This window comes from Leucoraja erinacea, chromosome 29 (genome assembly GCF_028641065.1).
Source record: "Leucoraja erinacea ecotype New England chromosome 29, Leri_hhj_1, whole genome shotgun sequence".
NCBI classification, from domain to species: Eukaryota; Metazoa; Chordata; class Chondrichthyes; order Rajiformes; family Rajidae; genus Leucoraja; species Leucoraja erinaceus.
The window spans coordinates 23,689,513-23,709,931 of NC_073405.1; positions in this window are offsets into that span (position 1 = coordinate 23,689,513).

Consider the following 20,419-nt stretch of genomic DNA (forward strand, 5'->3'; position numbering starts at 1 on the left):
GCAACGTGGAAGACGGCCCTCTCGCCTCCCACCATCGCACCTCTCCAACTAAGCGATAGATTTAACATCCTGGATGAGCATGAATTCCCGTCACTGCATGGCCATACTGTTCCTCCAAGCTCATCTCCCCTGGATCCGCCAACTGCGACCAGGCATGCATCGCCACACGCCGATTATGCTCCAGTTCCTCTCGCTGGCCCTGCCCATCCAGAGCTGTCCACCCTTAAGGGCCTGTCCCACTTGGGTGTCATTTGCGCGTCACGCAGGTGGTGCACGAAGATTTTGTGAATCCCAAAATCCTGGGGCACTGCGCGCGACTGCGCGTTACTGCCTGTGTCACGACGGCGCGTCGTGACGCGTAAATGATGTCGTGTAAATGAGGCCCAAGTGGGACAGGCCCTGTAGCCTCAGTGGTGGACCCGGGCAGTCTCTCCCCCGCTATGGCATCAGCCTCCCATGTTGTAGCTCCGGGGAAGACCCGGAGGCGTCCGCCCCCTCCTACACGGGGTGCCTCTCACGTTGTGGTTCCAGCAGGACTCAAGAGATGACCTCCCCCACCCCCCCTCCTCCGACGTTGCTTATAATTGGTGACTTCATTATGAAAAGCGTGAGGGAGAATTCAGCTGCAACTTACTCTTTCCCTGGTGCTAAGGTCTTGGACATCGTAGCGCAGATTCCGAGCCTTCTTGAGAAATATCCAGAAGTGAAAAATGTCATTATCTATGTGGGCACAAATGACACATCCCAGGAACAATCCGAGCAACTGAAACGTGATGTAGTTTCCATTTTAAACTCATTGAAGGACTCGGAGAAAGGTATTTTTGTCTCAGGACCAATTCTGACTTTTAATCATGAACGTTGTTGCTCTAGCAGGATTTTACATTTCCACATGTGGTTGCGGATATTTTGCAGCTCAAACAGCTTTCATTTTGTTGCCAATTTTAATATTTTCTGGGGAAACCCAGCACTTTTTATGAAAGACAGCATTCACCCTCACAGCCTTGGCTCACGAAAGCTGTCTAATAATCAATTACACGTGGTGCATATGACCCCACATGACCGACTTATTAATTCATCCCCACATGCTGGCCATGATCTGGACATACCTACGGCCACAGCCCTTAGCCCACAAACACCCCCTCCCCTCTGCTCTGGCAGAAAATCTCTGCCCAGCCCGCTCATGTTTCAAATAAAAACTGTAGTTCTTCCTCAATTTTACATAGACTCTCTGGACAACCACTCATTATCCCTGTGAGGATTACATCGAGACCCATTTTAAATAGATATCTGTACACTGTGGATAGATTAAATCTAATGCCAGTAAAACAATCAACCACGAGAACCTCTTCTCTGCAATCTGAAATTACATGCATGGAACAGTATATACGGGTCTGCTTAATGTTAGATCAGTAACCAACAAGACTTTTATCATCAATAACATCATATCTGAAAATAATCTACATTTTATGTTTTTGGTGGAGACATGGTTGCACATTGATGGAGTGGCCTCATTTACATGTTGAACTGGACCAGCTCTGTCAGGACCCTGAATGATGGTCTCCCCCAGGGCTCTGTCCTAGCTCCTCTACTCTTCAACATTTATGTGACTGATATGCCAACTGCCTCGTCCAAGAAGTTTGCATAAGCAATGACCTTGCCCTTGCCCTTGCCTACCAGGGAGCTGCCTTTGAGGATATCAGCAGAGTGCTAACTCAAGGCCTGAAGGGGATGGAGGAATACTTCACCTTCTGGCGATTTTGCCCTAATCCATCTAAGACAACTGTCACTGCTCTTCACCTCAGCAATCGGCTCGCCAATGCAAAGCTCCAAGTGTCCTTTTGTGGTAAGCAGGTGAAGAATGAAGAATTCCCCAAGTACCTCGGTGTCACCCTGGATCGCACCCCCACCTATCATGAACACCTGAAGAGGGTGGCTGATAAACTGAGAGCATGGGTCAACATCATCAGGAAACTTGCAGGCAACAGCTGGGGATCCAATGCACACAGTCTCCGTACCGCACGTTTAGCCCTAGTCCACTCAACAGCTGAGTTTTGCTAAACAGCATGGACGAATAGCTCCCACTCCAAACGAGTTGACACTGTCCTTAATTCTGCAATATGAGTCATCACAGGGTCGTTTAGGTCAATACCTTTGCAGTGGCTCCCTACCCTCTCTCATATCGCCCTTCCCAGCATACGCAGAAGGGAGAGGATGTTGAAAAATTGGTGCACCATCAAGGCTAACCCTGACCTTCCCTTCCATGCTGACTTAAACAATCTGCCCAGCATGCGCCTGAAGTCCCGCAAACCCTTCTGGTCTTCCGTTAAATCCCTGGAAGACTTTGACTCCAGGACGGAGTGGCGCAGAGCCTTGAAAGACGCCAACACCAATAATGGAGAGGTCATCACAGACCCCACAGTGAAATCTCCGGGTTTTGACCTCCATCGCAAGCAATGGCTAAACCTGAACAGAATCCGCACCCTCCATGCAAGAACAGCCCATCACCTGCATAAGTGGGGGATGGCAGACAGCCCTGCTTGCGACTGCGGACATCCAGACCAGACCATCCCACACATCGTGGATGACTGCCCACTGAGGCTTTTCCCTGGGGGCATCAACGCCATCCACCCAGCAACTGATGCTGTCCTGGCCTGGACGTCTGCCCTTGATCTACAACTTTACACCGTGCACGTCATACGCAAGAAGACTGGTGATATCCCGAGGGTTAAAAATTGATAACATCCTGGTGCCTGATTTTACTATTTCTGACCATTACTGTGCGTTTTTTGACGTGTTTTTAAAGTTGTTTAGGCACCCTTTGGAGTCTACATGTAAAAGGTGCTTTTTAGAACCAGCAGCAGAACTCAAATTTTCTGAGCTTGTAAGTACATACGCTCCTCTCACCCAGGGAGATTCTGTTGACAAAATTATAAACGCTTTTAACAGTAACCTACAGGGCTGCCGACATTGGGTGAAAGTTGGGAGTGAGAAATTGTGATGGACCAAGCCCGAGGGAGCGTGGCGACAGGGGGGGGGGTGGGGTGGGAGGAGGGGGGGGGTGGGTGGGAGGAGGGTGTCCCCCTTCCATTGGTACGAAATGTTTGCATTTTTCAGCTTGAAATTGTGCAATATAGTGCATGTAGCGAGTCTTTTAACTCACACTTGAATGCAATATATATGCTTTAAATTGGATTGGAGCGTTTTTGAAAGGGGGGAGGCTGTGCGATCATTGATCACTGGCCTTGGGGGTACCGGGTGAGGGAGTGGAGCAACCTAGTGGGGAGAGGGTGTGGAAGAAGGGTGTCCCCCCTCCCAGGGTAGGAACATTTTGAAATTTGATGTATTAAAATCATGTTTTAGTGCACTGTAGAAGTATGATTTCAATGTTTTTTGTATGAAGTATTTTTAAGAGGTAACTTCTTAAGGGGTAACTTTATCCACACAAAGGGTGATGGGTGTATGGAACAAGCTGCCAGAGGAGGTAGTTGAGGCAGGGACCATACCAACATTTAAAAAAAAGTTAGACTGATACATGGATAGGACAGCTTTGGAGGTATGGACCAAAAGCAGGTAGCGTAGCTGAGATGTTGGTGGGTGTGGGCAAGTTGCACCGAAGGGCCTGTTTTCACACTGTATCACTCTATGACTACATTATACCTCCACCATGCATGAATGCTTCAAAATCAAGTGATCGAGTTTTATTGCCATATAGTCAAGCATCGAAACATAGAAAATAGGTGCAGGAATAGGCCATTGGCCCTTCGAGCCAGCACTGCCATTCAATATGATCATGGCTATTCATCTAAAATCAGTACCTCTTTCCTGTTTTTTCCCCATATCCCTTGATGTCGTTAGCCCCAAGAACTAAATGTAAATCTCTCTTGAAAACATCCAGTGAATTGGCCTGCACTGCCTTCTGTGGCAGAGAATTCCACGGATTCACAACTCTCTGCGTGAAGAAAGTTTGTTCTCATCTCAGTCCTAACTGGCGAACAGTTTATTCTTAAACTGTGACCCATGGTTCTGAACGCTCCCAACATCGGGAACATTTTTCCTGCAGTTACAGTAAGTGAAAATCTAGCAGGCAAGCAGGATGCTTTCTCCAACCACCCCCATTTGAAGGCCACTATCTTCCACCATTTCTACCCAGTGCTTGGTACTTACTTCCAGCAGCCACTGGTTGTCTTCCAGGATGCACCGAGCCGCAGCCTGATCCATGCCGGTCACCTGGGCGAATTCGGCACAGAGACTCTCTCTCTCTCTCCCCCCTCTCTTCCGCTCTCTCTCCTCTCAACCCCCCTCTCTCTCTCCCCCCTCCCTCTCTCTTTCCCCTCTCTCTCTCCCTCTTTGTCTCTCCTCTCCCCCCTCTCTCTCCCCTGTCTCCCCCTCTCACTCTTCTCTCCCCTTCCCTCTCTCTTCGCTCTCCCCCCCCTCTCTCTCTCCCCTCCCTCTCTCTCCTCTTCCCCTCTCACTCTCCCCCTCTCTCTCTCTTCCCCTCTCCCTCCCACCTCACTCTGCCCCTCTCTCTCGTCCTCTCTCTCCTCTCTCTCTCTCCCCGCCTCTCTCCCCTCTCTTTCCCCTAACTCTCTCTCCCCTCTCTTTCCCCTAACTCTCTCTCTCCCGCTCTCTCTCCCTCTCTCTCTTTCTCTCTCTCCCCCCCTCTCTCTCTCTCTCCCCCCTCGCTTCCCCCCCCTCCTCCCCTCTCTCTCTCTTCTCCCTCCCTCTCTATCTCCGCCTCTCTCTCCTTCTCCACACACTCTCCCCACTCTCTCTATCTCTCCTCTCATCTCTCTCTCTTCCCCCTCTCTCTCTCTCCCTCTCTCTCCCCCTAGTTCTCCCTCCCACCTCACTCTCCTCCTGGCTCTCTCTCCCCTCTCCTCTATCTCCTCTTTCTCTTTGCCCCCCCATCTCTCTCTCTCTTTCCCCGTTTCTCTCTCTCCCTCATTCCCTCTCTCTCTTTCTACCACCTCTCTCTTTTACCACCCCTCTCTCTTCCCCTTCTATCTTCCATTCTCTCCTACCCTCTCCTCCCTCTCCACCCCCCCTCCCCCCCCCCTCCCTCCTCTCCTGTCCCCTCCCTTCCCCCCCCCCTCACTCTCCCCCCCTCTCTCTCTCCCTCCCTTCTCTTCCCTCCCCTCTCTCCCCCCCCCCCCCCCCCCCTCCTCCTCTCTCCCATTCACTCCCCCTCTCTCTCTCCCCTCTCTCCTCTCACCCCCCTCTCTCTCTCACCACCGTCTCACTGTCTCCTTCCCCTCTCTCTCCTCTCCACCTCCATTTGAGAGTCTGTCCCTTCGGCACAGAGACTCTCGCGGCAGCGGCAGCGGCGCAACGCTTCCGACGCCTCCGACGCCCGGGACTTGCACTGTCCGGAGCGCTCCATGGCCAGAGCTGCAGCGAGCGACTCGCAGCCCCGGCAAACACTCGCCAGTCCCGGCTCCCCGCATCTGTTCGTGCCGCTGGTTCTGCTCCCATCCCTCCTTCAGCCCCAGCTCTCCAACACCCGCAGACCATGCAGTTTATCTGAGTTTTGACATTTTCGTTGCTCATGGAATTTCTCACCAGAGCGTGAGAAATTTCTGATCAGCGTGAGAGCGTGAGAGTTTGGTTGAGGGCGTGATTCTCACACTCAAAGGTGAGAGTTGGCAGCCCTGAACCTAGCAGGCCACTTGATAAAGTTGCACCTCTCAAGATTCAAAGGAAAGCAAGGGTTAAACCATCTCCATGGTTAAATAACTCTGCTCATATGTTTAAAAAATCATGTAGAGTAGCCAAAAGAAAGTGGAGAAAAACAGGACTAAAAGTATATCTTAGCATCTATAAAGAAACCATTGCTAATTATAATAATGCTGTAAGATCTGCAAGGAGAATCAATTTTTCTCAAATTATCGCAAAAGTGGTGGAAAAGGTACGATTTTGTTCACCATTGAGAGATTACGAAACTGCTTAAGGCCCTGATTTTTGAAGCCAAGCTTCTGCTGAAAAATGTGAGCTGTTTGCCGATTATTTTAAAGATAAGGTTCAAACTATCATAGCTAGTATCCCTTTGGATTCTACTGTCCTCTGCTGCCGACCTAGTAAGGCGCAGGCAAAAATGAGCAGTTTTATAGTTATTTCTACCTCAGAACTTTGTAACGTTGGGGCTGAGAGCAAATCCACTACCTGTCATTTTGACATGGTTCCTACAAGGTTTTTAAATAATGTTTTTAACAGTTTATCCAGTTTTGTGCTTACAATTATAAAATCTTCCTTGAGACTGGAATTTTCCCAGATACTTATAAAACCGCTGTTGTAAAGCCTCTGTCAAAGAAACCAAATGTAGACGGTGGGCTACTGAGTAATTACAGACCCATATCAAATCTACACTTTATCAGCAAGATACTGGAGAAAGTGGTGCTCAACTAAATGCAAAAGTGATATTCAACCAAATTACATTCTGAATCAAAATGACATTTTAGAGAAATTTAAATTTGGTTTCAGAGCAAATGACAGCACTGAGATTGCCCTGATAAAAAATAGTCAGTGACCTTAGAGTTAGCACTGATGAGGACACAGTCTCAGTGCTGATCCTCTTAGGCCTCACAACAGCTTTTGACACCATAGATCACAGTATTCTTATAGATCGCCTCGAAAACTGGGTTGGCATGTCAGATCAGGTACTAAGTTGGATCCAATCGTATATGTGGAAGGAAATACTTTGTTAGCCTTGGGGACTATGGGTCACAGCTGCATGATATACCCTTTGGTGTAGCACAAGGTAGCTGCCTTGGCCCGTTACTCTTTTCCTCGTTTATGCTGCTGCTAGGAAGAGTGACCAGACAGCATAATATAATTTTCTAAATTTACATTAGTTTTAGTTTAGTCTTAGAGATACAGCTCGGAAACAAGCCCTTCGGCCCACCGAGTCCGCACCCACCAGTCATCCCCCATACACTAACACTATCCAACACACCAGGGACTATTTACAATTCTTACCAAAGCTAATTAACATACAAACTTGTACGACTTTGGAATGTGGAGGAAACCGGAACTCCGGGAGAAAACCCATGTGGTCAAGGCCTCATGGGGAGAACATACAAACTCCGTACAGACAGATAGTCAGGATCAAACTCGGGTCTCTGGCACTGTAAGGCAGCAAATCTTTGTGTCATGGACTATTCTGTTATGTATCCATAAACATATGCAATTGGTCGGTATTCCTATAGGCCAGTATTTCCCAAAGTGGGGTACGCGTTACCCCCAATGTTTTAACGAGGGGTACAAGATGCTTACAAAAATTCACGAAAGGGTACATGGGCATCAAAACATTGGGAATCACTGCTATAGGCAATACTTACATTTTGAAAGATGCAATGCTAAAGCAAAATGCATGATAAATATATCGCCAACACATAACTTTATGAATGTGAAAGAATTAAGGACCTGTCCCACACGCGATTTTTTTGGCGACTTGCCGGCACCCGTCATAGTCGCAGCAGGTTGCCGAAAATTGTCAACATGTTGAAAATCCAGCGGCAACCAGAAAAAGGACTCTTTGGTCATGTGACGCCTGTTTGGTGGTGGGTAGTCGCACAAAAGAGTTAAAAGAGTTTTAACATGTTGAAAATCTTAGGCAACCTTCTGCGACTATGACGGGTGCCTGCAAGTTACCAAAAAAATCACATGTGGAACAGGCCCTTAAAACACTGATATTCTATGACTATTTTTCTTTTTTGTTAAAATTGAATATTTAAATTGGGGGTTGGGGAGGGGGAGTGGTGGTGGGTAGGGGGGTGGGGGGGTGGGGGAGTGGGGAGGGATGGGTGGGAGGGAGGGGGGTTGGGGAGGGGGGTGGGTGGGGGGGAGGGGAGGTTGGGGAGGGGGAGGGGAGGGGGTTGGGGAGGGGGAGGGGAGGGTGGGGGAGGGAGGGATGGGTGAAGGGTAGGGGGGTGGTGGGGGAGGGGTGTGTGGGGGAGGGGGATTGGTGGTGGGGAGGGGAGGTTGGGGGAGGGGGGGGGGGGGGGTTGTGGGGGGGGGGGGGGTGGGGGGGGGGGGGGTGTGGGGGGGGGAGGGGTGTGGGGGGGAGGGAGTAGGGGTTGGGGAGGGGGAAGGGGTGGGGGGAGGGGGGTGTTGGGGAGGGATGGGTGAAGGGGAGGGGGTGTGGGGGGGAGGGGGGTGTGAGGGAGGAGGGTGTGGGGGAGTGGGGGGTGTGAGGGAGGGGGGGGGGTGTGAGGGAGGTGGTGGCATGGGGGAGGGGGAACCTTCACAACCTTCATAGCTTTTGTACTATTTCACCGATCAGAACAAAACGTATTTGATTTGCAGCAGAGGAGAATGGTGAGTAAGGTAGCGAAAAATCGTAGCGCTATGGGGGAATCGTTTTTGCGCAAATTTAATTACAACGCAGACAGGAAGTGGTCAAGATGAGAGTTTTAGTAATATATCGATTACTGAATATTATTTCATTTTAGCAAATAGCTGCAAAGAGGGATAGTTTAAACAACTTTTTTTTGTCAGACACAGTAGGTTAAATAATCTCCTATCTGTGTTGATTTATGATTCCATGCAATAAGTTCTTTATGAACATTTGTATTGTTTGAAGTGTAGTTACTATTACTATTATAGTTATATTACTGTTGTAATGTAGGGAGAAAGGGAATCAAAACACAAGAAACTGCAGATGTTGGAATCTTGATAAAAAAAACAAAAGTGCTGGGGAACACAATGAGTCAGGTAACATCTGTGGAAAGAATGGACAAACGACGTTACAGTCGGCGACCCTTCTTCAGACAGAATAAAGTTCCCGATCCAAAATGTTATCTGTCCATTCTCTCCATAGATATCACCAGACCTGTTGGGTTCCTGTTTTTTTTACTTGAGAAAGGGAACCAAGTGGTGGACAACAAAATAGCACTGAGATGGTGGCAAGCGGATCTATTTTTTTTATTTAAGGGATAAGCACAGGTTAGAATATTGACCAAAATCATAACTATTTTTTGAAGAACGCCATGAAAAAACGTATGTGTCAGAGAGAACAAATGTGTTTCTGATTTTTTTAATATTTCTTTTTTTTGTTTGAATAAAATTAAAAACCTAAAATTTACAATGCATTTGAACATTGGGCGGCACAACGCCAGAGACCCGGGTTCGATCCTGACCTTGGATGCTCTCTGTGTGGGATTGGCATGTTCTCCCTGTGACAACATGGGTTTCCTCTGGGTGCTCCAGTTTCCTCCCGGTTACTCAAAGATAAGTGGGTTTCTGGGTTAATTTGTAAATTTGCCCTGAATGTTCAGGGAGTGAATGCAAAATTGGGATAGCATAGAACTCACATCAGTCTGAAGAAAGGTTTCGACCCGAAACGTTGCCTATTTCCCTCGCTCCATAGATGCTGCCTCACCTGCTGAGTTTCTCCAGCATTTTTATCTACCTAGCATAGAACTACAGTGAATGAGTGATCGATCGTTGGCGTGGACTCATTGGGCCTGTTTCCATGCTGTATCTCTGAATTAAACTAAACTAAATTAAACTAGCTTCTTCAGGCACTGAATTTCAGAGCAGATTATTGACACATAACCCACTTCACAAATTGACATATTTGTTATCGTGCAAAGAGCATGAATAGAAATAAATGTCTCTAAATCACTGATATTTTCAGGCATGAGAGAAATCATTGATTCAGCTTCATAGTTAATATCTATAGGGTGGGAGATTGCAACCTTCACGTGGTCCGCCCTGTTTCAACGAATGCGATCAACCTGGCGTGTACAATCAAATAAGATCAAATAGAACAAGTTGTTCTACAACTTTAGGCCATACGCAAGAAGAACAGTTAATATCTGTAACACATTCATGTTATGTGCATTCTTCAGTAAATGTTAGACAACAGCAAAAATACTCTTTAGTCAATTATATTGCATCTGTCCACTTTCATAATAGTGCTGCTTTTCTTATAGAGACTGTACAGCAGTCTTTATCTGCTGAATCAGAAAATAATTGTAATGAGAGTTCAGCTCCTCCCATGAATTCAGTCTCAAACCAGATTGCAAATAGAAACATAGAAACATAGAAAATAGGTGCAGGAGTAGGCCATTCGGCCCTTCGAGCCTGCACCGCCATTCAATATGATCATGGCTGATCATCCAACTCTGCATCCTGTACCTGCCTACTCTCCATACCCCCTGATCCCTTTAGCCACAAGGGCCACATCTAACTCCCTCTTAAATATAGCCAATGAACTGACATCAACTACCTTCTGTGGCAGAAAATTTCACAGATTCACCACTCTCTGTGTGAAAAATGTTTTTCTCATCTCAGTCCTAAAAGATTTCCCCCTTATCCTTAAACTGTGACCCCTTGTTCTGGACTTCCCCAACATCGGGAACAATCTTCCTGCATCTAGCCTGTCCAACCCCTCAAGAATTTTGCAAGTTTCTATAAGATCCCCCCTCAATCTTCTAAATTCTAGCGAGTACAAGCCAAATCTATCCAGTCTTTCCTCATATGAAAGTCCTGACATCCCAGCAATCAGTCTGGTGAACCTTCTCTGTACTCCCTCTATAGCAAGAATGTCTTTCCTCAGATTAGGAGGCAAAAACTGTACGCAATACTCCAGGTGTGGTCTCACCAAGACCCTGTACAACTGCAGTAGAACCTCCCTGCTCCTATACTCAAATCATTTTGCTATGAATGCTAACATACCATTTGCTTTCTTCACTGCCTGCTGCACCTGCATGCCTACTTTCAATGACTGGTGTACCATGACATCCAGGTCTCTTTGCATCTCCCCTTTTCCTAATCGGCCACCATTCAGATAATAGTCTACTTTCCTGTTTTTGCCACCAAAGTGGATAAACTCACATTTATCCACATTATACTGCATCTGCCATGCATTTGCCCACTCACCCAGCCTATCCAAGTCACCTTGCAGCCTCCTAGCATCCTCCTCACAACTAACGCTGCCCTCCAGCTTCTTGTCATCCGCAAACTTGGAGATGTTGTATTCAATTCCCTCGTCCAAATCATTAATATATATTGTAAATAGCTGGGGTCCCAGCACTGAGCCTTGCGGTACCCCACTAGTCACTGCCTGTCATTGTGAAAAGGACCCGTTTACTCCTACATTTTGCTTCCTGTCTGCCAGCCAGTTCTCTATCCACATCAATACTGAACCCCCAATACCGTGTGCTTTAAGTTTGTATACTAATCTCTTATGTGGGACCTTGTTGAAAGCCTTCTGAAAGTCCAGATATAACACATCCACTGGTTCTCCCTTATCCACTCTACTAGTTACATCCTCGAAAAAAATTCTATAAGATTCGTCAGACATGATTTACCTTTCATAAATCCATGCTGACTTTGTCCAATGATTTCACCACTTTCCAAATGTGCTGCTATCCCATCTTTAATAACTGACTCTAGCAGTTTCCCCACTACAGACTAACTGGTCTGTAATTCCCCGTTTTCTCTCTCCCTACCTTTTTAAAAAGTGGGGTTACATTAGCTACCCTCCAATCCTCAGGAGCTACTCCAGAACCTAAAGAGTTTTGAAAAATTATCACTAATGCATCCACTATTTCTGCGGCTACTTCCTTAAGTACTCTGGGATGCAGCCTATCTGGCCCTGGGGATTTATCAGCCTATAATCCATTCAATTTACCTAACACCACTTCCCGGCTAACCTGGATTTCACTCAGTTCCTCCATCTCATTTGACCCCCGGTCCCCTGCTATTTCCGGCAGATTATTTATGTCTTCCTTAGTGAAGACAGAACCAAAGTAGTTATTCAATTGGTCTGCCATGTCTTTGTTCCCCATGATCAATTCACCTGTTTCTGACTGCAAGGGACCTACATATGTTTTAACTAATCTTTTTCTCTTCACATATCTATAAAAACTTTTGCAGTCAGTTTTTATGTTCCCTGCCAGTTTTCTTTCATAATCTATTTTCCCTTTCCTAATTAATCCCTTTGTCCTCCTCTGCTGGACTCTGAATGTCTCCCAGTCCTCTGGTAGGCTGCTTTTTCTGGCTAGTTTGTATGCTTCATCTTTTGTTTTGATACTATCCCTGATTTCCCTTGTTATCCACGGATGCACTACCTTCCCTGATTTATTCTTTTACCAAACTGGGATGAACAATTTTTATAGTTCATCCATGCAGTCCTTAAATGCCTTCCATTGCCTATCCACCGTCAACCCTTTAAGAATCAATTGCTAGTCTATCTTGGCCAATTCACGTCTCAGACCCTCAAAGTTACCTTTCTTTAAGTTCAGAACCCTTGTTTCGGAATTAATTATGTCACTCTCCATCCTAATGAAGAACTCAACCATATTATGGTCACTCTTGACCAAGGGGCCATGGACAACAAGACTGTTAATTAACCCTTCCTCATTACTCAATACCCAGTCTAGAATAGCCTGCTCTCTCATTGGTTCCTCTACATGTTGGTTTAGAAAACAATCCCGCATACATTCCAAGAAATCCTCTTCCTCAGCACCCCAGCCAATTTGATTCACCCAATCTATATGTAGATTGAAGTCACCCATTATAACTGTTTTACCATTGTTGCACGCATTTCTAATTTCATGTTTGATGCCATCCCCAACTCCACTACTACTGTTAGGTGCCCTGTATACAACTCCCACTAGCGTTTTCTGCCCCTTAGTGTTTCACAGCTCTACCCAGATTGATTCCACATCCTCCAAGCTAATGTCCTTCCTTTCTATTGCATTCATCTCCTCTCTAACCAGCAACGCTACCCCACCTCCTTTTCCTTTCTGTCTATCCCTCCTGAATATTGAATATCCCTGGATGTTCAAGATTCAAGAGATTCAAGATTCAAGATTCAATTTAATTGTCATTTAGACCCATTGAGGTCCAAACGAAATGCCGTTTCTGCAGCCATACATTACAAACAAATAGACCCAAGACACAACATAATTTACATAAACATCCATCACATCGCTGTGATGGAAGGCCAAAAAAACGTATCTCTCCACTGCACTCTCCCCCCCCCCCGATGTCAGAGTCAAAGTCAAAGCCCCCGGCTGGCGATGGCGATTGTCCCGCGGCCATTAAAGCCATGCCGGGTGGTGCGAGGTCTTGATGTTAGAGCCCCCGGCGTGCGCTCGCAGAGTCCCGCGGCCATTCCAAGCCGCGCGGGGCGGTGCTGTAAGGCCCCGCTCCAGGAGCTCTTCGACCCCGCAACTCGGGCGGGAGAAGTCGCCGTTGCGAGAGCCCTGAACAGCGGTCTCCCTCCAGGGACCCGCGGGCTCCCGGTGCCGCCGTCCGCCAGACCCGCAGTTGCAGCCTCCAAATCTCCGGAGGTCGGGCCGCAGCAGCAGCAGCGCTCCACCACCGCTCCACCCGCTCTGGACTCGGCCAGCTCCGCGACGGTGAGGTGAGTCGTCGGCACCAGAGTCCCCAGTCTTCTCCTGTTGGAGGCCACTCCTCGTTGCAGCCCCAACGACAACGGAGACCCGACAAAGAAAAGGTCGGGTCTCCCGTGCAGGGAGAGATTTAAAAAGTTACCCCCTCCCTCCCACCCACCCCCACCCCACACACACACACCCCCCAACAAAAAATAACAAAAACTACATAGAAACATAGACAAAAAATAATAAAAACGCAGACGGGCTGCAGAGGCCGCTGCTGACGAGAGTCGCGCCACCTACCGTTCAGCTCCCAGCCTTGGTCACCCTGGAGCCATGTCTCTGTGATCCCAACTATATCATAGTCATTAATAGCTATCTGCACATTCAACTCATCCACCTTATTACAAATGGTCCTTGCATTGAGACACGAAGCCTTCAGGTTTGTTTTTACAACACTCTTACCTCTTATACGATTATGTTGAAAAGTGGCCCTTTTTGATTTTTGCCCTGGATGTGTCTGCCTGCCACTTTTACTTTTCACCTTGCTACCTATTGCTTCTACCCTCATTTTACAGCCCTCTGTCTCTCCGCTCACACATTTAAGAAACCCTTTCCTTTTAACTCCATCCTCGACTATCCCATTTGACACCCCACCCCCCTTATTCAGTTTAAAACCACCCGTGTAGCAGTGGCATACCTGCCTGCCAGAATGCTGGTCCCCCACCTGTTAAGAAGCAATCCTTTTGTACAGTTCCCCCTTACTCCAAACAGATCCCAGTGATCTAAGAATCTAAATCCCTGCCCCGTGCACCAGTTCCTCAGCCACACGTTCAGGTCCCGTATCTCCCTGTTCCTGCTCTCGCCAGCACGAAGAACTGGAAGCAAACCGGAGATAACAACCCTGGAGGTCCTGCTTTTGGCCATAAGGAAGGTAATTCAGTCATCAGTGACTGTATGCAGTTCACCGAATGCATACATTTCAATGCAGAATAATGTGTCAGTATGATCGTTATTAATCTTGATCTATAATACTGCTATGTATTATACTGCTTCATGGGACATTATGTGCCCTTTCAGTTCTTTTGTTGTGGCAAACATACATTTAAATTTGTGCAAACTACCATCAAAGCTAGTATTAATATTGATTTCTATCTCAATATTTTTATTCAAAAAGTAAATTGCATCCAAATGGCATTGCAAATGGAATTCAAACTGAAGAAGTGTGAGGTTATGCATTTCAAGAGGGCAAACAGGTAAGGGGTTGCCTGGTAAATGCTCTAACACTATAAATTTTAAGTAAACAGTGCAATCTACGCTGGATGTCCACAGATCTCTGAAATTAACAGAACAAGTGTGTACATTGATAAAGAAGGATTTGGGACATTTGCTTTTATTGTCTGAAGCAGGGAATACAAGATCTGGAAGGGAGACACAGGAAATTACAAATGCTGGAATCTTGAGCAAAAAAAACAAAATGCTAGAGGAACTCAGCGAGTCAGGCAGCATCTGTGGAGGGACGACAGTTCAAGCCAGGACACTTCATCAGACTGATGGAGTTGGGCGGCAGAAAGCTGCACAAGAGGGGGGCAGGGGAAAATCATCACAAGTGATTGATGGATACAGGTGAAGGTGGAGTAAGTGACAACGACTAGAGTAGAAAAGGAGACATTACGGTGTGAGACCAAAGAAGTTAGGCTGAAACTTTATAACACAAACTAGGTCACAGCTGGAGTTGTACATATGGTTTAGGTCACCACACCACGGGAAGGAAGTGGGAGCACTAGAAGTGGTGCAAGAATAACTTACAATGATACTGCAGGGCAGGTGAACTCTAGTTATGAGCAGAGACCAAGAAGGCTGGTACTGGTCCCTTTAGAATAAAGGAGACTATAGAGAGATTATCTGGAGAGGGTGAACAGGATTGACTCCTAATCCTTGGCAGAGAAGTCAATAGCTAGAAGACACTGATTTTATAGAACATAAATGAGCTTGTTTTTATCATCCAAACTGTCTAAAAGTCTAGTGGAGGCAAGAACACTCATCACATAAACAGTCAGATGAGCACTTGAAATGTGAAAGTTTATAAGGATATGGACTGAGTACTGGGAAGTGGAATAAACATGAGTACAATCGTTTTTGGTTAGAATTGGAATAGGCATGATGAGCTCAAGGGTTCCCACTATGCGCTGAAAATGTCTATGTCGTTATGTACTCCGCCCCCGCCCACCGCTCCCCCCACCTCTCTGCCCATGCTTTCATTTTATGACTATCATTGGGAAGAAAGTGCAGGAGCCTGAAAACTGTGACCTCCAGGTTCAAGAACTGCTTCTTCCTAGTAACCATCAGGTTCTTGAACACTATACAACACTAACATGAGCAACTATGATCTTCTATGGTATTTTTACTATTTTTATTTGCATTGTTATGGTACCTGATATTATCGTTATTACTTTCTTGTATTATTGATTATTATACACTTATGTACTATTGCATTTACAGGCCTTTTAAGCTGCAGCCAGGAAGAATTTAATTGTTCCATGAACAGTACAAATGACAAACAGTCTTGGTGCTAGATGCTTGACAACTGACAGTGGTTTTTAGCTTCGCCTAATTTAGCTTCTGCATATCTTTCTTGCCATGTACTGTACATACATTTAAAATAATCTCATTCAGTAAAACCACTCAGCAGAAATTATTGAATTACTGTCAATAATTTTAGTTTTAGTTTTAATAGTGCGTACAAAAACGACAAATTGGATGTTTGGATTTTGTTGCACAATGAAGTTGTCATGCTATTTAAACTATTTAGGATTTTAATACTTAGAGGTGCGGCTTAAATTCTAAGATTTGAATAATTTCTAACCAGTGTACCTTGAACCAGAACTTATAGAAATTAAATTAGTCATTTATCACACGAACAAGCCGATCAGGTGTTTGCAAGGTCATCTTGTGTGTATACTTTGAAAAGTAGAGTCACAGAACTCAATCTCACAAAACAAATCAATGAATTCTATAATATGTTCTAAAAAAAAATGATCATCATGTCAACCTAATATTTACAAACTTTAAACACATTTAACATTCAGTAGCATTTTTGATTATTTCTCTGGAACAAAAAAATCTTATAATTTTTGCAATGAAATAGATCTTTAAACACATTTAACGTTCAGTAGCATTTTTGGTAATTTCTCTGGAACATAAAAATATTATATATTTTTTTGTAATGAAATAGATCTTTAAACACATTTAACATTTAGTAGCAGATTTTTTTTAATGAAATAGATCACAATGCATAAAGATAAATTCATATGTTGCAGGATGCTATGGCGATGCAAAGTAATAAATATTTCCTACAATCTTATTGACATGACTGAATAACAATATCTAGCTCTCTAAAAACAGACTGCTAACCTACCAACACTCCCAGATTAGTACAATATATATTTTGTAGAAAAATATTATTTATAAAATTACTCAGCCTTTATTGTTACAACTTCCTACTTTCAGATTCTAAATGCACATAAATAAGATAACTCCCTGGTGAAGACTATATGTAGCTTTAACCATAATCAGGATCAAGAAATGTGAGTATTGAGATTTTAAAAACATTTCTAAAACATATTTATGACTGTTGGATATAAAGAACAGTTAGAAAAAACTTATGCATTTGTCCTAGAGAGTATTCTTTATCAGAACACAGCTACAATTATCTTGTGTATTCCATGTCATTTACAAAATATACCCTGCTGCATCTGAAAAACAGAGCTGCATGTATTTAGATTCACATATTAAATTCAGTTTGCAATAAAATAATGGCAGTTTTGAAAACAAAAAAAAGCGCATCTTACTTTTCGAAGATTTTCCCATATTCCCTAAGTTGAGATCCTGTATGCCCTCTCTGGTATCAGGTGAAGTTGGCATTGAAGCTGTTACTCTGGTTTTCTGAGAAGCCGATGGTTACCTTGCTGGCATTGACAGAATAATGCCAGAGTATTTTGAAAACTCCTGTCTTTCACTATCTGTCTCCCTGATTCACTCTCATTCAGTGGAGTTTTGCAGAGTCGATAGCCGTGTCCCGCCTCTTGATTAGTGAAACTGTAAGGGGCGGGGAAGTCCTTGCAAATCCAGAGAAGGATTGCATTTTTCAGCAGATCCTCTTATTAATTTTGGAGCACAATACAAAGACAGCCTGAACAGGAGGGCAAGTATACATTTATGTAAAAGTTAGAGATCTCAAAATTGTACATTGAAAAGTAAGATGATCTACCAAGTTAAAATTGTAGAATGATCCATTTTGCTAAAAGATTCTACAGCAAATATTTAATACCGTCATGGAATTGTCCAGACAAAGAAGTAGACCATTTAGTTCATTGAATCTCTGCTGGCTCCTGGTTGAAACATCCTATCAGCCTCATTCTACCCCTCTTCTCTCACATTCCTGCAAATTATTTGTTTGTAAGTACTTAAACAAATTCCCTTTTGAGAGCAGTGATTGATTCTGTCTTTGTGCAGCCAGTGAATTGCGAATTATAAGTACTCTCAATAAAAATAATTTCTCCTCAAATCCCCATTGTCATTTAAAAAAAAAAATTACATCTGTGCACCCTGGTCCTTAACCTTGTCTGAATGGGAAATGCTATTCTATTTTTCCAATGTAAACCAGTACTATATTGGAGTAATAGGCACAGTACCACAACATTTCATTTTTGTTTATTTTATTAATGCGTCAAGAATTGTCAAGATTTAAATAGATTTTGTAAGAATCATCCAAATGGACAATGCATGATGATACTGATGGTAAACGGTGTATTTTCTAGCCAGCATTAGTTAGAGTTTAGTTTTAGTTTAGAGATACAGCATAGAAAGAAGCACTTTGGCCCACGAAGTCCAAGCTGACCATTGATCACCTGTTCACACTAGTCCATGTCTTTTGGATGTGGGTGGAAAGTGGAGCAAAGAGAGGAAACCCATGTGGGTTACCTACATGGAGAACGTGCAAATTCCACGGACAGCATCCGAGGTCAGGATCGAACCTGGGTCTCTAACACTGTGAGGCAAAAGCTCTACCAACTGCATCATTGTGCCACTGTTATCATCAGTAATCTGATGATAAACACTGTGTGGATAACAGGCTTAAAGTAATGATTATTTTTGCTATACATTCTCCTCTGAAAAAAAGTTACTGCAGCATTCTTTACACAAGGTTTTACATTCTGGTTTCATTGTGTATCAGTGCTACAACCTCAGTTAATGTTTGGGGTTTTGGAGTGTGGTTTTGGTCCTCTGGTTTATGAATGGCAGCTGCATTCAAGTTTTAGACAGTGTCCGAAACCTACTGAAACTTTAATTCTGCTGTCAATCTCCGCCTTAAAAAATACTTTTCAGATCACCAGCATGTGCAGCTCATTTTTAAAAAAAAATTCTGGTTTAAAATTTTCCTAGATAAGATGATTAACAATTCAAACCATATAATGGAGTTTCATATATTTACATACCATGTACTGTTTAGCAACTGCTAATTTTTGCCACTGATTCCTATCAATACTGTGAACTTTGCAAGACACCAATATAAAGTCAGGTACATGTAGTTCTATACTTAATTATAATGAATAATTATTTCAATTAATATTTATTACTTCATAATTAATACTGTCCATCAGTATCAATGCACAGAATTGTGTCATTAACAATTATTTTTGATGCTTTCTTAATCTCACGACTTTGGTGGAATATAGGCAGCCCCCAACTTGTAGATGATGTGCTCAGGGATTCAAATAGGTCCCAGATACACATACAGGTAGAGTAAGTATAGGCAACTTCAGGTAATTACAGAACAATACAGAAAATAAGCAACTGATCATTTTAATTGTACCTACTGCATGTACCAGTCTATTAATGACTTGGGCTTTGAAAACATGTCAAGCGAGTCCAATGTCAAAACAGGCCTTTCATATTTCCTCATTTGCCTACAAGAAAAACAGCGACATGGATATTAAGGAACTACTTTAAGTATTGGGCAGTGAAATTTACGAGCCTTAGTCTTTCATCTGGTGTTCTGATTAAATACAGGGGGCAAGGATCTACACTTAAATATGATAAAATATTGGCTTCTATCATAAAGGTAAATGCTAAATAGGCACTTTGCATGAGGATCTATTTCGTCTTATTATTTTTCGGTACTAATTTTATCTTTGTCAGTTCTTAATATAAACATGTTCATCTCAGCCGTTCACTAGGCAGACGCCATGTCACAGTGGGAATGAGGACATGCCGGGATTCATTATGTCTCCCTCTCATTTGTATTTTGAAGCTGGGAGGAAAGTGAGGACCTTTCAGCAAAGGATTCCGATAATTAAGTTCATAAAGAGGTACTGTGTGCGGCAACTGAGGGCATGTTATCAATTATGTCAGCTCATAAGCCCAGTTGACAAGGAGGTGGATTATTTAATCTTCTCTCGTGCAACATGAGGAATTCTGTTGTGCACTCTCTAAAGGTTCCTATAACCTTTTGTTCTGCTTCTCTTTAATTTATTTTTATTAATGAAAATCATGAAATGATAAACTGAAACGTCACACTGTATAAATAAAACTGACATTAATTTTCATTTACACTTTGCTATTTTATATTCCTTTTAATGTAACTTACTGTGTTATCACTGAAGCCTGAAATAACTAATAATTTTACATCACTAGCTTGTCAGAAGTTCAGTGGTTAGCTCAGAGCCACACAGTTAACAATTAAACTTAACTTGGAGTAAATCTCATTGTTGGCCAAAGCTTAATTCACTTCTGCTAATCTGATACAGTTTCCATATCATGGATGCATGCAATAATTTGCAATGTTACAAAATTTTGAGATTTGAAAAATCAAGTCTGCAATTTATCCCATCAGATAAAGCATAAAAAGAAGTTTAATTTGACACCTAATTCACTTTCACATCTCAAGTATTAAAAAAGTTATGGCCCTTTTCATACTCGGAAATTAGCATCTTGTTCCCTATTGATTTTCCATGGACATAACAAAAAAAGCTGCGATCGTGGACAGTCAAAAGCCCATAACTTTCTTAAAA